Source organism: Microtus oregoni, unplaced genomic scaffold, assembly GCF_018167655.1.
Source record: "Microtus oregoni isolate MIOR12 unplaced genomic scaffold, Mior012 000019F_ref0000042, whole genome shotgun sequence".
In the NCBI taxonomy this organism is placed as follows: Eukaryota; Metazoa; Chordata; class Mammalia; order Rodentia; family Cricetidae; genus Microtus; species Microtus oregoni.
The window spans coordinates 13,134,308-13,151,075 of NW_024543078.1; the positions used below are offsets into that span (position 1 = coordinate 13,134,308).

The 16,768-nt window shown below is 41.5% G+C and overlaps 1 protein-coding gene and 1 pseudogene across 1 annotated transcript in view; one reads left to right on the forward strand and one right to left on the reverse strand.

Moving 5' to 3' along the window:
• The window catches only part of Acyp2 (acylphosphatase 2), a 166,551-nt gene that overhangs the window by 51,861 nt on the left and 97,922 nt on the right, over window positions 1-16,768 (reverse strand). The gene's annotated exons all lie outside the window — the stretch shown is intronic.
• LOC121459539 lies at window positions 13,881-15,484 on the forward strand (annotated as a pseudogene).

Sequence of the window (16,768 nt, forward strand, 5' to 3'; positions counted from 1 at the left end):
TATCAACAACATAGTCACTCAGAATTTCAGGACTTCCTCTCTTTCCTACAGGATTCCCTGGAGCTGGAGTTACGGATGATTGTAAACTGTCATGTGAGCGCTGGAAACAAAACCCAGTCATCTGCAGGGGCAGGAAATTTTCTAACTACTCAGGCATCTCTCCAGTTCTCAAGCCCTCGCAAAATAAAATCTCTGATTGCAAAGAGAATTAGACTCAAAACCAATACCAAGAGATACTTAGGAAACCTATAATAAACCACTCAATATGGTTACTAATAACATATGGGTCAAATAAAGAGGTCACAGAGGCAGATGGACACCGTCACCTTCAGCAGCTTAAGGGAAATCCCTTAATGTTAGAGACCTTAATTCAGGCAAACCTAGGAGTTGTGGCTTCAGTGCAGAAAAGAACCTGAAAACTCATCAGTATTGTGAAGAAAAGTTGGAGTTTATTAAAGACCCTTTAGCATGAATCTTAGGAAGAAGGGCTAAGAGAAACAGAGGCACCCAGGAAGGGTAAGGTATGCCTTTATCCAGGCATGGGCCTCTCAGAGAGGAGCCCCAGTTGCCCTACTGTCTTTACAGTAGCCATAGACGTGATTTTGTTGGGTTTTAAAGTAATTGTCTTCAAAGAGCTACCCAACTGAGACCTCTGGGTCATTCCTGAGAGGCATGAGACTCACTACAATGGATGAGCTTTGGAGCACAGAATTAAGAAGGGGAGGTTATCTGTAGCAGAAACAAAGTTAGTAGTCTTGCTTGAGGTTCTCAGAAAACAGGGGGTTAGAAGGAAGAACAAAATGTACAAGGACATATCCGTTAAGGCATTAAACCTGTTTTATTGTTCCACATCTACATATAAAATCTATAGTCAGTAAATTTATATAGTTTCAAAAATAAATTTAAATATAAGCTTGCATATAGTTTATAAAATAAGGGAATATTAACTCAAACTGGGCCATAACATATATATATATATATATATATATATATATATATATATATATATATAACAAGTCTATCAAAGTATTGTTTATGAAAATTAATCTTTCTGCTCTATAGCCCTTGGACATCTAATGTCACTGCTCCTTGATGCCATGTCCTGCAGAAGCGGAAGCTGTCATGGTGAAAAACAACCTTAGTAAAATTACTCTTTTGTCTGGAACTGTAACCCAGTTGGGCCACTCTCTAATGGCCTACCTGGCCTACTGCCCTTGCTTCTCCTGAGCGGACTCTATTAAATTAACCCTGACTCACAGCTGTGCCTCTGACTGGAGCCAGACAAAGTCAGAGAGATAACATAAACCCCTTATCAGGAGCACTCCGCCCCTGCCCTGAACTACAGTTTCTCGGATTTTATTCTGGTCTGCCGTGACAGGTGTCCTTGCCTGCACCTCAGTTTCCACTTACTGAGTTTGGGCTAGCGTCACAGTTGCTAGGCTTACCAGTCCACGGGAGACACAGCAGTGCGCAGGACTCAGCGCCTGTTGGAAGGGACCTCTCTCTTCTTCCTGTTATTTATTTATTCTTTCTTTCAGTTTTAGAACTACTTGAATGTTTGGGCCACTTCCTAAACAATTTAGGACTTAAGACTCAAGACTTGCTGACACTAGCTCCTCTAACTGAATCATGAATCTATTTTTAAATCCTTAAAGGCAGCATAGCATCTTGGTTAAGGGTGGCTTCTACATACAGGTCCCAAGTCTGAAAGCGAGCACATGTATGTAGGACTTTGTACACATTTTATACACTTTGACTTTCTATCTTCAAAATGAGGGTAATGGCAGACCTCTCCTCATACACAAACACGTAATCTGCAATGCCATGTTAAACAGACAGTAGTCAATAAATGCTGGGTGCTGCCCTTACCATGGCTCTGTGTACCCTGTTTCGTAGGCCACATTCCTGCCACTTGGCTCAGTGATGGAGATGTCCTGACTCCGCACGTCTGTTCCTTCCAGATCTGCTTCAAAGATGCAGCTCTATTCTTTGTAATGAGGCTATAGTAAATGGGATTATTTCCTAAACAAAGAAGGCAATTTGTTGCTTGAGCTATTTTTTCTTTCAAAAAGAAGTAGGCTATAGTCAGTTCTCTGAACCTGTTCATATTGTTTTGTATTTAAAAGAAGCTACTTTCATAGACAGTCTGTCATCTTGGCTTATCTAGAAGGACAGCTAGGGCTTCATTTTCAGAGAGTAAAATTTGAAAGTCATACTAAATCAAAGAAATTATAATATATATTTATATAGTGGCATTTCGTGCGTATTTTAATAAATTAAGTTTGCTTGAAGATCAGAGAGTAAAAGAGCCCCACTGGTCAGCTTTAGAGACCAGGCAGCAGTAACACACACCTTAAATCCCAGTGGCCACACTAGTTGCCATAGAAACTGGGTGGTGCATGCCTGTAACGCCAGTGGTGCACACCTTTAATCCCAGCCACAGAGAGGATTATAAAATGAGAGGAAACAGCTCTGAGACAGTCTCATTCTGAGATTCCTGGAAGCAGAATCGCCATTTCGAACTGAGGTTGAGGTAAGAGCCAGTGGCTGGTTACTTTGCTTTTCTGGTCTTCAGGTTGAACCCCAATATCTGTCTCTGAGTTTTTATTATTCACGCTGCATATATAATATACTATATATTACATAGGGATTATTATTATTACTATATTTAGTACTGGCCTGTTCCATTCCTACATGGTTATTTTGAGTCTCAATCCTGGAACTTTTAATCCTGTGACTAAGAGATTGAACCTAAAAAAGAGACCTACAGACCTTAACATATCATGGAATACTTACCAAATATGAATGGATACATTTTAAAAATATGAAGATTAATGCTAACAATAGTCACTTTCATGATTCTATTCTTTGCAATGTCTCTACCCTTATTCACACAGAGAACAATAAATACTGATAAAGCCTTAGATATACTGCTTCCCTCTGAGATTTTAAGGTTTTATCACAGAATATTATATATGTGGCTTTATTGGAAGTAAGGAGGTCAGAATTAACGTGTATTTCAGGACTGGAGTAAAAGGGGTGAGAGATAAAGTGCCTGAGCTGCAGATTCCCACGAAGAGCTGAACCAGAATCCAGTCTCGACACCTGCCTAGCTAACTGCCCTTGGGAAAATAGGTCTGTGCAGACGGGGCAGTGGTGGTGCACACCACTAATTCCAGCATTTGGGAGGCAGAGGCAGGTGGATCTCTGTGAGTTCAAGGCCAGCTTGGTCTGCAGAGCAAGTTCCAGGACTTCCAGGGCTGTTACACAGAGAAACTTGTCTCAAGAGAGAATAAATAAATAAATAAATCACAGAAAAAAGGTACTCTAAATGTCTAAATGCATAGGATTTAAAGTTACATATAGCCCAACACTAATTTCCCAACTTAAAGCCTGAAGCAAGTACTCAACTTTCAAATTAAACTCAACAGTAGACATTTGCAGAATTTTCCAGAAAATATGCACAACATAAATATAAATATAATAAAACATCAAACTGTCAAACAATTCTACAAACTCAAGCAGTTTTTTTTTTTCAGTTTACCAGCCAAGCTTGACAAAATTTTTAAACCAGAACACACGCGCGCGCGCGCACACACACACACACACACACACACAAAATCTCTAAGCATCAAAATGGATGTTCTGGGTTCAGCTGGATGCCAGGAATGACTCATGATTCTCAATACTAACTACATCTCAAGCCCTGATTTAGAAGTAATTCTGACCCATGCTGCTCTCAAGGGCACTGTTAAATATTGACTCACAGTATGGGAGTAGGGGGAGCCCACGGGGACTTGAAGGGGAAGTAGCCACCGCCCACTCCAAACCTGGGGCAGGTCGTTGAATTGTAAAGGACTCTGTGTCCCATTCCAGGGCTGACCTCTGTCACCTCCTCCAGTATTTCCTTCTCTCTTTGGTTTCACTGAGGGATTGGTTACTAGATCCAGTCTGCCCGTGAATCACTCTGCTGTCCTGCGCGCGAGCCTGCACAGACAGCGTATTCACTGCTGCTTAAAATTAGCGCTTGTTTCTTATCAGCAGTGGCTCGACTCTTTCCCGACATCAACACATTATTGAAAATTCAGTACTGTAAATCCTTTGTCCTTCCCAACTCTGCCCTTTTAAGCCGGCCAGAACTGCCCTTTCAAGCTGGCCAGAAATAACAAGGGGCTGTCTACCAGAAAAAGCCAAGTCCTCCCAAACGCACAAAACTGCCAATGCTCCACCTCTTCAAAGATGGGTCCAGACTTATCTTGAAGTTTTGAATCCTGAATTCAAAGGAGCTCATACATGCTATGAATTTATAGTAACACAATGAGGACTTGACCACACACGTGCCATGCTGGGATTTCTGTAGCAAAGAAAAACAAGGAAGACCAGCACGCTTACAAAGATTTCATCTTTCCACAACCCGGCCTATGTGCTCTCTAAATCTTTAGCTGATGGTGGGCACCAAAAGTGACTTTAACCAGATCCAGTAGGGGATTTAATTCGATATTGGATTGGCCTAGATTGGTGCCTCTGATTACTTGGCTTCTTTCAGAATGTCTTCTTCCCAATTCCCACACACTCCATTTGCACAAGAAAAGTGAAAGCTTCTAATTTGTTCTAAATTGTTAAGTCGGAACGCAATTCTTAAGGCATTCTGGAGTAAAAGCTGATCACTACTAGTTATGAGAAGTTCTTGTTCCTAAGTTCTCTCTTCAGTATGAATACTGTATGACCTATACATTCCCTGTAAAGCCTATCAGATAACATGGGATGCGGCTCAATGTGCACTAAACCCTGGGTGTGTTCCTATACTGCATAAACTGGATGTGGTGGCCTGTGTGTAATCCCAGCACTCCGGGGGTGGGGGGGGTGAGAGAACCAGAAGGTCAAGGTTATTCATAGCAAGTTAGAGGCATCTAGGCTACAGGAGACTCTGACTCAACACACAAAACACCCTACCAAAGATAAGTATCACTAGCAAGTAAAGAAACTTAATACAAAATATGAAGTTAAAAATCATGGTCAAAGAGTTAACATGGCAAAACTAGAACAAAAAGAAATATGTTGTGACAATAATTTCCATGAAATGTGAAAAGATCATATTAAAAATTCAAACACGACAAACTCCAAGGAATATGCTGATACTGTTACTCATTTATTATTCTTTAAGAAGTTATAGAATTTTGTTGTTTTAAATATTTGCAACATTTAAAAATACCCATCTATGTGTATGTGTGTGCTGTGCCCCATTTGCATGCCGTGACAGTGTAGGTCAAAACAGGGCATTTGATTCACTGGAACTGGAGTTACAGACAGTTGTGAACCACCATGTGGGTGCTGGTCACCAAGCCAGGTCCTCTGGAAGAGCAGTAAGCTCAACAAACATTTTAAAACAGCTTTTGGGTTTTTTTCTTGTTTTTGTTTTTAATCTGAGTGCCTTAAAAAGTTTAAAAGAGGGTTAAAGTTATGTTTTAAGTTTTAATCACTGTGCTTAAGAGATCTGTAAAACAAAAATGGCCCTGACCTATAAACCCTATTTGCCCAAGGACAGAGGACTTCACGGGATGCTAGGGCTGTTGTTCGTGTAAGGGAATCAGCCGCCTGTCTCACTTCTGGGCACAGGCTGGCGGTCCCCACTGCACAGGATGTATGCTTGCCCCCGATTGGACAAATCTGTAGTTGGCAGTAGGCACATCAGGATGTATGCTTGCCCCTGATTGGACATAGGTGGGAAGTGCATAGCCTTGTGGTTTTTACCTTTATAAGCATAGAACTAACATAATTTGTGGCCATTCTCTGTTATGGACCTGGTTAGGGTCCATTGTCCTGACCAGTATTTAATAAAGCTTGCTACAAATTTGGCTAAAAAATTGTGGCAGTGGTCTTATTCTCACCTGGTGGGACTAACACTTTCTCTGCCTCCAACCACACTCAGTCTAGCCTGTATGGAGCCTATGGGTCCATGGCCAGATGAAGACTTGTTTGAAGGCCAAGCTCAGGATCTTGTCATTTTGTGTCTCAGTCACAAAAATAGTGTGTTGAGCACACTGCAGATACTGAGATACCAATTGCACAGCAGAAACCTGTGTGCCAACAGGGCCAGTTAACCATGGCTATGCCAGGCTGGTGGTTTCTGCCATGCCAGCTTTTAAAGGTTTGTTTCCATTTATTTTTTTATATGTATGTATGTATGTAGGTACCTGTATGTATGTATGTACATATGTGTATCTCCTGTCTTCCCATTGCCTGTGGGGAACAGATGAGGGCATCATATCTCTTGCAACTGAAGCCACAAGCAGGGGTGTGGGGAACCAGAACCCAGGTTAAGAGCAAATGCTCTTAACCACAGAACTATCTCTATAGTCTCTGGACCATATTTTAAATGTTTAGGATGTGAGGCCTGTCGACTTCCAGTCACTCTGCAAGACTGGCTATCAGAATGTCCTTTTTTTCCCACCACGGTCACTCACATTAACCATTTGCATCTGATTCTTACCAACACTTCTTAAATTAATTTATTTTATTGCATTTTATGTATTTAATGTGTATGCACTACGTGTCTGTGTGTGTGTACACAGATGTGTCCATGTACCTTTCATGAGGCAGGTGTAGAGGTCAGAGGGCAACTTACAGGAGTTCTCGCCTTTCATGTTTTTTCTGTGTAACACTGGCTGTTCTGGAACCCATTCTGTAGACCAGGATGGCCTCAAACTCACAGAGATCTGCCTGCTTCTGCCTCCTGAGGGTTGGGATTAAAGGTGTGGCCACCACTGACCGGCATAACCACACTTTTAAAAGAGAGTGGAGCAGCACACTTTTCATTTGATATGTAAGGAATGAGAGGTTAGTAGTTTACAAGTCTGGTCAAGTTTCACATAAGAGAAATTATTTGTCTACAGTCTTAGTATTGACCCAACTAATGGGCTTCCCTGCAATGCTCCACATGGAATCTTACAACACACCTTCCAAATGCATCTCACATGCAAGGAACCGCCTCATCTTTCACGTTCTGTTTTTTATTATTGTTTATATATTCAAATATCCCCAAATGCAATGCTTTGTTTAGTAAACAGAATAATGTTTACACAATCAGAAAACCCAGGCTTCTATGCTCATGGAATGTGAGACAAATGAGTTCTCAAAAATCCATTAAAGATGAAACAGTGAAGACCACACTGTGAACAGATCATCCCACTACAATTAAACCAAGTGCAAGACATAATCAGGAATAGGCTTTGGGGGACTGGCGTGGTAGCAGACGCAAGTGGCGGGGACCGGCGCGCAATACCAAGAGCAGATCGCCCCACTACAATTAAATCAAAGAGGTAGGCCTTTTGTTGGCAAGGTCCCTGGCAAACGGGGAGCCTGGCCCTGTTCCTGAAGACCCTTCTGAGGGGTGAGAGGGATCGTGGCCTGCGGCAGGAGCCAGGAAACAGAGCGAGGGCATTTTGTAAGTGGAGCCCCTGGCCAGCAGGGAAACCTGATCCGGTTTTAAAAGACCCATTAGATAGCATAGATAGGAGGAGATGGGCAGGTGCCAAGGCAAGAATTCGATCAATAATCTGAAAAACAACATGAAAACACCAGAACCCAATGATCTTACAACAGAAGGACTTGAACACTCTAACACAGAAGAAGTGGAAAAAATTGACTTTATGAAAGCAATAGAGTCCCTTAAACAACATGTAAAAAATGCCCTTATAGAAATAGATGAGAAGTATAGCAAAAAGTTTGAAGAAATGAGTAAATACGTACATGATACCCTGGGAAACCAAGAAAAAAACGATTAAACAGGTAATGGAAACAGTTCAAGAATTGAAAACTGAAATGGAAGCAAGGAAGAAAACATAAACTGAGGACCAGCTGGATATGGAAAATCTAGGTCAACAACAGAGTCTACAGAAACAAGCATAATCAATAGAATACAAAAGACAGAAGAAAGAATCTCAGATTCTGAGGACACCATAGAGAAAATAAATGCACAGATCAAAGAAAACATCAAAGCCAACAAATTCTCATCACAAAACATTCAGGAAATATGGGACACAATAAAAAGACCAAACCTAAGAATAATAGGAATAGAAGAAGGATAAGAGTCACAGCTCAAAGGTCCAGAAAATATTTTTAACAAAATTATGGAAGAAAACTTTCCCAACATAAAGAAAGATATTCCTTTGAATATTCAAGAAGCATACAGAACACCAAACAGACTGGATCAAAAAAAAAAAAAACCCTCGCCATATAATAATCAAAACACAAAATATACAGGTTAAAGAAAGAATATTAAGAGCTGCAAAGGAAAAAGGCCAAGTAACTTATAAAGGTAAACCGATCTGACTTACACCTGACTTCTCTATGGAAACAATGAAAGCCAGAAGGTCCTGGATAGAGGTACTGCAGAAACTAAGAGACCATGGATGCAAAGCCAAACTACTATACCCAGCCAAGCTATTGTTCACTATCAATGGAGAAAACAAGACATTCCAGGATAAGAACAAATTTAAACAATACGTAGCCACAAATACAGCCCTACAGAAAGTAATAGAAGGAAAATCGCAACCCAAGGAATCCAAAATTGCCAACAATGCTTACAATAACTCAGGCATCAAGCGACCCTTCACCAGCACCACTCAAAGAAGGGAGACACACAAATTCTACTACCAAAAACAGTAAGAATAACCGAGTAAACAACCACTGGTCATTAATATCACTTAATATTAATGGTCTCAACTCACCTATAAAAAGGCACAGGCTAAGAGATTGGATACGAAAACAAGATCCAACATTCTGCTATTTGCAAGAAACACATCTCAACCACAAAGACCGGCAGCTACTCAGAGTAAAAGGTTGGGAAAAGGTGTTTCAAGCAAATGGTCCTAAGAAAAAAGCAGGTGTGGCCATACTAATTTCTAACAAAACTGACTTCAAACTAAAATCAATCAGAAGAGATCGAGATGGACACTTTATACTCATAACAGGAACAGTTCACCAGGATGATGTCTCAATCCTGAATATCTACGCCCCTAATATAAAAGCACCCACTTACGTAAAAGAAATATTACTAGAACTCAAGGCAGACATCAAACCACACACACTAGTAGTAAGAGACTTCAACATGCCTCTCTCTCCAAGGGACAGGTCAATCAGACAGAAACCTAATAGAGAATTAAGAGAATTATTGGAGGTAATGAAGCAAATGGACTTAACAGACATCTATAGAACATTCCACCCAAGTAGGAAAGAATATACCTTCTTCTCTGCAGCTGATGGAACCTTCTCGAAAATTGACCACACACTCGGAAACAAAGGAAACCTCCACAGATACAAAAAAATATCGGTGTCCACCTGTGTCTTATCAGATCACCACAGATTAAAGTTAGAAGGCAACAAAAATGCTACCTCCAGAAAGCTGACAAACTCATGGAAACTGAACAGTCAACTACTGAACCACACCTGGGTCAAGGAAGAAATTAAGAAAGAAATTAAAGTCTTCCTTGTATTTAATGAAAATAAAGGGACAACATACTCAAACCTATGGGACACGATGAAAGCAGTGCTAAGAGGAAAGTTCATAGCACTAAGTGCCCACTTAAAGAAAACGGAGAATGCATACATTGGGGACTTAACAGCACACCTGAAAGCTCTGGGAAAAAAAAAGAAGCGGACGCGCCCTGGAGGAGTAGAAGACTGGAAATAATCAAACTAGGGCGGAAATCAACAACATAGAAACACAGAAAACAGTCCAAAGAAGCAATGAAACAAAAAGTTGGTTCTTGGAGAAAATCAACAAGATCGACAAACTCCTATCCAAACTAATTAAACAACAGAGAGAGAACACACAAATAAATAAGATCAGAAATGAAAAGGGGGACATAACCACAGACACAGAGGAAATTCAAAGAATCATTAGATCTTACTACAAAAGCCTGTATGCCACAAAACTGGAAAATACAAAAGAAATGAACATTTTTTTTAGATAAGTACCATATACCAAAGCTAAACCAAGAACAGGTGAACGATCTAAATAGACGTGTTAGTCGCAAAGAATTAGAAACTGTTATCAAAAACCTCCCTTCCAAAAAAAGCGCAGGACCAGATGGTTTCAATGCAGAATTCTACCAGAACTTCCAAGAAGAGCTAATACCCATATTCCTTAATGTATTTCACAATATAGAAACAGAAGAGTCATTTCCAAATTCTTTTTACGAAGCTACAGTTACCCGGATACCAAAACCACACAAAGACCCAACCAAAAAAGAGAATTACAGGCCTATCTCGATCATGAATATCGACGCAAAAATTCTCAATAAAATACTGGCAAACTGAATCCAAGAACACATTAGACAAATTATCCATTATGATCAAGTAGGCTTCATCCCAGAGATACAGGGCTGGTTCAGCATATGCAAATCTATCAATGTAATCCACCATATAAATAAACTGAAAGAAAAAAACCATATGATCATTTCATTAGATGCTGAAAAAGCATTCGACAAAATTCAACACCCCTTTATGATAAAGGTCTTGGAGAGATTAGGGATACAAGGGTCATACCTAAATGTAATAAAAGCTATTTACAGCAAGCCCACAGCTAACATTAAATTAAACGGAGAAAAACTCAAAGCCATTCCACTAAAATCAGGAACACGACAAGGATGTCCACTCTCTTCATACCTCTTTAATATAGTGCTTGAAGTTCTAGCAATAGCAATAGCAATAAGGGGATCAAGGGGATTCGTATTGGAAAGGAAGAAGTTAAGCTTTCGTTATTTGCAGATGATATGATAGTATACATAAGCAACCCCAAAAACTCTACCAAAAAACTCTTTCAGCTGATAAACACCTTTAGTAATATGGCAGGATACAAGATCAACTCCAAAAAATCAGTTGCTTTCCTATACACTAAAAATAAGGAAACAGAGAGGGAAATTAGAGAAGCATCACCTTTCAAGATAGCCACAAATAGCATAAAATATCTTGGGGTAACTCTGACCAAGGAAGTGAAAGATCTATTTGACAAGAACTTTAAGTCTTTCAAGAAAGAAATTGAAGAGGACACCAGAAAATGGAAGGATCTCCCTTGCTCCTGGATTGGGAGGACCAACGTAGTAAAAATGGCAATTCTACCAAAAGCAATCTATAGATTCAATGCAATCCCCATCAAAATCCCATCAAAATTCTTCACAGACCTTAAGAAGACAATAATCAACTTTATATGGAAAAACAAAAACCCAGGATAGCCAAAACAATCTTATACAATAAAGGATTGTCTGGAGGCATTACCATCCCTGACTTCAAACTCTATTACAGAGCTGCAGTATTGAAAACAGCTTGGTATTGGCATAAAAACAGAGAAGTCGACCAATGGAATCGAATAGAAGACCCTGACTTTAACCCACAAGCCTATGAACACCTGATTTTCGATAAAGGAGCTAAAAGTATACAATGGAAAAAAGAGAGCATCTTCAACAAATTGTGCTGGCAAAACTGGATGTCAATCTGTAGAAGAATGAAAATAGATCCATATCTATCACCATGCACAAAACTCAAGTCCAAATGGATTAAAGACCTCAATATCAGTCCGAACACACTGAACCTGATAGAAGAGAAGTGGGAAGTACTCTGCCACACATGGGCACAGGAGACCACTTCCTACATATAACCCCAGCAGCACAGACATTAAGGGCCTCATTGAATAAATGGGACCTCCTGAGACTGAGAAGCTTCTGTAAAGCAAAGGACACTGTCACTAAGACAGAAAGGCAACCCACTGACTGGGAGAAGATCTTCACCAACCCCGCAACTGACAAAGGTCTGATCTCCAAAGTATATAAAGAATTCAAGAAACTAGACCGTAAAAGGCTAATCAACCCAATTATAAAATGGGGCACTGAGCCGAACAGAGAATTCTCAACAGAAGAAGTTCAAATGGCCAAAAGACACTTAAGGTCATGCTCAACTTCCTTAGGGATCAGGGAAATGCAAATCAAGACAACTTTAAGATACCATCTTACACCTGTCAGAATGGCTAAAATAAAAAACACAATTGATAGCCTTTGCTGGAGAGGTTGTGGAGAAAGGGGTACATTCATCCATTGCTGGTGGGAATGCAAACTTGTGCAACCACTTTGGAAAGCAGTGTGGCAGTTCCTCAGGAAATTCGGGATCAACCTACCCCTGGACCCAGCAATACCACTCTTGGGAATATACCCAAGAGATGCCCTATCATACCACAAAAGTATATGCTCAACTATGTTCATAGCAGCATTTTTTGTAATAGCCAGAACCTGGAAACAACCTAGATGCCCTTCAACGGAAGAATGGATGAAGAAAGTATGGAATATATACATATTAGAGTACTACTCAGCAGTAAAAAACAATGACTTCTTGAATTTTGCATACAAATGGACGGAAATAGAAAACACTATCCTGAGTGAGGTAAGCCAGACCCAAAAAGAGGAACATGGGATGTACTCACTCATATTTGGTTTCTAGCCATAAATAAAGGACATTGAGCCTATAATTCGTGATCCTAGAGAAGCTAAATAAGAAGGAGAACACAAAGAGAAACATATAGGCATCCTCCTGAATATTAACCTTCATCAGCCGATGAAAGGAGACAGAGACGCATATTGGAGCACCGGACTGAAATCTCAAGGTCCAAATCAGGAGTAGAAGGAGAGAGAGCACGAGCAAGGAACTTGGGACCGCGAGGGGTGCACCCACACACTGAGACAATGGGGATGTTCTATTGGGAACTCACCAAGGCCAGCTGGCCTGGGTCTGAAAAAGCCTGGGATAAAACCGGACTTGCTGAACATAGTGGACAATGAGGACTACTGAGAACTCAAGAACAATGGCAATGGGTTTTTGATCCTACTGCACATACTGGCTTTGTGGGAGCCTAGGCAGTTTGGATGCTCACCTTACTAGACCTGGATGGAGGTGGGTGGTCCTTGGACTTCCCACAGGGCAGGGAACCCTGATTTCTCTTTGGGCTGATGAGGGAGGGGGACTTGATTGTGGGAGGAGGAGAGAAATGGGAGGCGGTGGCGGGGAAGAGACAGAAATCTTTAATAAATAAATAAATAAATAATCCATTAAAGCAGTACCTTAGGTAAGAATCTAATGCCTGCCAATTTCCAGGCAAATTGTTCCAGAAGTTAAAGATGAATAAATTAAAATTATATTAGATATGAGATATAATTTAAGGTTTTTTTTTTTTTTTGTCAATTGGCATTCAGCTTTTTCCCATTAAAAATAATCCTGACAGGAATTAACACTTCAGTAGCAAATGCCATGATGTGAGCCCCGGGCCTGGCATGTCCAGAGGCAGAGAGCAATCTCCAGCTACTTCTCAGTGCTACAGGACAGTGTGCTGTAGACTATTCAAAACTGTGCTAGTGTCTAAATTTCGGTCTTACAAACAAACCCAGTTCTCAAACTCCTGACATTCGCTCTGAATAGCTCATGGGGAACATGGTCTGGAAACAGCTACAGAAAAAGCTGACATCCAGACTGATTTGGTAATTTTTGTGAAAACCCATTTTTAGAAAAGAGGTGGGAAGCCAGCACATTCTAAAGAAGGTTTTCTCTTAGTTATGTAAAAGCAAGTACCGTTTCTAATCTGAGAACGGAGTAGCAGTTTCTTACATTAGCCGGCTTTACTTCTCACCATTTAAGGTTAATTGAACACAATAGTCAATGTTGAGAATTCAATGCAATTCAATTTTAAAATGAAAATCGAGCTCTGTGGAGACTGTCAGACTGATGGACTAATTCTAACTCGTACTCTTTCCCAAGAGTCTCACTATTTGTGCAGTTAATGGGATACAGACAGTGGATGCAGATACATACTGATACCCAGCTGGGGATGTTGCTCCTGAATGTGGGTTCAAAGGAACCTACTCTGGGAAGCGAAAGAGAAATCTGAAGAGGTAAGGACATTGGCCCCAGGGGCAAAGTGTGGAAGATCATATATGAGGAGATCCTTAGCAAAACTAAATTGTAATGACCAGAAAGGGTGGGATGCATGCCTGCATCACGGCCCAAACTAAGGTAGCTTGCTAGGGCACTGGGAGGGAACACTAGAGAGTAAACCCTGGGAATCAGCGAGAATTGGGGGAGAGCCTTCAAGGCTAGAGAAGAAGCTAGGAGTTGTACTAAGCACACAGAGAGTTATAGATGCTGAGGAGATTCTTGGTGTCATCTGGATCATGTGGGAAGTGAGCAGGGATCACACTCTCAAATCTGCATGCATTACTTTATGAACTCCATTTCCCCTTAGTTCTACCATGCTGACCATGAAGAATGCAATTATAATAACGGGGTGATCTTTTTATCGAAACACATCTTGTCAGATCCTAAGGCTGCCCTTCCCTAGCTATGAAACTTGAACCTGTGACTTCCTTCTCCTGACCCTGTTTCTCAGTCTAGCAAAACATGGGGTAATGCACACGGCAAGGCCCGGTAGACAGCAGGTGCTCGGCACAGATGTAATGACTGCCTGATATGGGGGAAGGCCATTTGATAAAGACTTGTCCTGAAGGATGAGATTAGCTAACAAACAAACAAAAACAACAAGCAAATAAAACCAAGGAAAACATGCCTTGGTCCAGGCATTTTACTCTATAACATTTGTAGCTGTTACCAGCCAGGAGAAACTCTCAACAAGTGTTGCATTCTAGTATTTTTCGATTAATTTGGCAGTGCTTTTTTTCTTAAAGAATATATACATGTTTTTTAGGGTAATAACTTTTTGTCAGCTATTGCCACAGTGATCCTGTATAACAAAACAATAACAATATTACATTGTTAATGTCGTTATAATAACATTGCATACAATGTTTCAATGACAACCATTATCCTCATGGTCACATGTCTCTACAATGACTATAGATCAGCCAGTTTAGGCTGGGATTAAATGAGATAGTATTGTTCAAATGTAGGCTGGGCTTAGGAGCCATGGACCAGAATACCCACACCCTGGGCTCTTGGCTCTGGGGCATCATAGCAGACAGAGTATGGGACTTTCCTTCAGGATCTGACGAAAAATATCACCCTTGAAGATCTGGAACAACTCAAGTCATCCTGCAAGAAGGACACTTCAGGAGGAGAGTGAAGAGATCACCACCTGCAGTGTGGTGTAACTTACAGGAGAGCCACACAAAAGCTGAACAAAGACAACCTCTCTTTCATGGAGCACATCTCTGAGATATGCCGCTGTCCTGACCTACTCACTATGGTGGTTGACTACAGAACCTGTGTGCTGAAGATCTCGGAGGATGATGAGCTGGACACCAAGCTAACCTGTATCCTCAGTGCCAAAAAGTACAAAGACATTAACGGGCAGCTCTCTGAGAAAGACTTCATCAAATTGGTTCTCCCACCTGAGCAAGGGGAAGAGGAAGAAGGTTGGATCTGCATCATATCCTTCACCATCTTCAATGGGAGGGCTAGTGCGACATCCTGCCCGGTACCCACTTACTAATTTCGTACTAACCCCCTTACTATATGACTGTGTGTTTCTGTGCATGAGCGCTGGCTGTCTGGCTGTCCTCTGGGTCACCTAGTTCCTCCTCCTCGTGAAGGGGCTGGAATCAAAGGAGGTGGGAAAGAAGTGGAGGCTATGTGATTGGCACACTCCTCCCCCTCCCCTTTCCTCTTCTCTTCCCTCACATCTTTAAAGTATGGAAGCAGAAAGGACCTGTATTTTCCTACACTGAGGAGCTCAGGTGGCAATGGGAGAATGAAGCAGCAGGGAAGGAAGGTAAAGAGGCTACTCAGCCTCCACCTGGAAGGCCAAAGAAGAGCCAGAGTTCAGTGTTTGTATGGCTGGGCTGAGCTGGCTAGCCTCCAGTTTCCAGCTATTCCTCAGGCTAAAGGCCTGTGTAGCAGTAGAGCCTCTTTTATGCCCTTGTCATGGACCTGGGATGGGTTTGAGTCAGAAATCTTAATGAGAAGGCCACTAGATCCTTTCTTGGCCCCACAGACCAAACCCCATGAAGATCCCAGCCTTCGCTGTCCTCCGCTTCTGCTCTGGAGAGACTATGCGGGGACCATGCACTACTGAGCCTGCGATGGGGATGCAGGCAGACAGGCCCACTTTCTAGTCCTCTGTCTCAAACACAGACTATTGAATATACTGAGCCTAGGGAGGTTTTAACTTCAACCTGCCCACGCCTATAGGGTTCCAGTATGGATACTGTAGGCAACCTTCCCATTTTACAGTTTTGAATACCCCAATAAAAAAAAGAAGTTAATGACAGTGGTTTCCTTTTGCACTGTTTACCACTGCAATTCAGTCCAGGAAGGGACTGGTAACCTTTCTCATTTGGGTTTGGGGATGCTTCACAGCCAAGTCCTTAGGGTACAGTGGGCGAGCCCAGGCTTCTTCCCCATCTTGACCATGCTGATGTGTGTGTTCTACATACACGTATATTAAACCTGCACTGCCGGGTCTGCCCCCTTTTTTGAGTTTTTTAGCATTAACTTATTGCCTAGGTCAGAGCAGGAGCGGGAGGGGATTGCCACAGTGAAGGGAGTGGCAGAGCCAGATTGTTACATAGCCCAAACAGAGAAGAAAGCATTAAAACCAAATCACAATAAACGTTAAATTTACATGCAAGCTCAGAGACTATTTAGAGGAAGTCGAAGGTAGGAGCTTCTAGGATGTGGAAGCAAAGCCTCACAGGGAGGGGAGGACCAGTGTCAAAAGAGAGAAGCCAGGCAGGCTAGTACCCCATCAGCCCCTAGCCCAATCTGCTCATCCCCT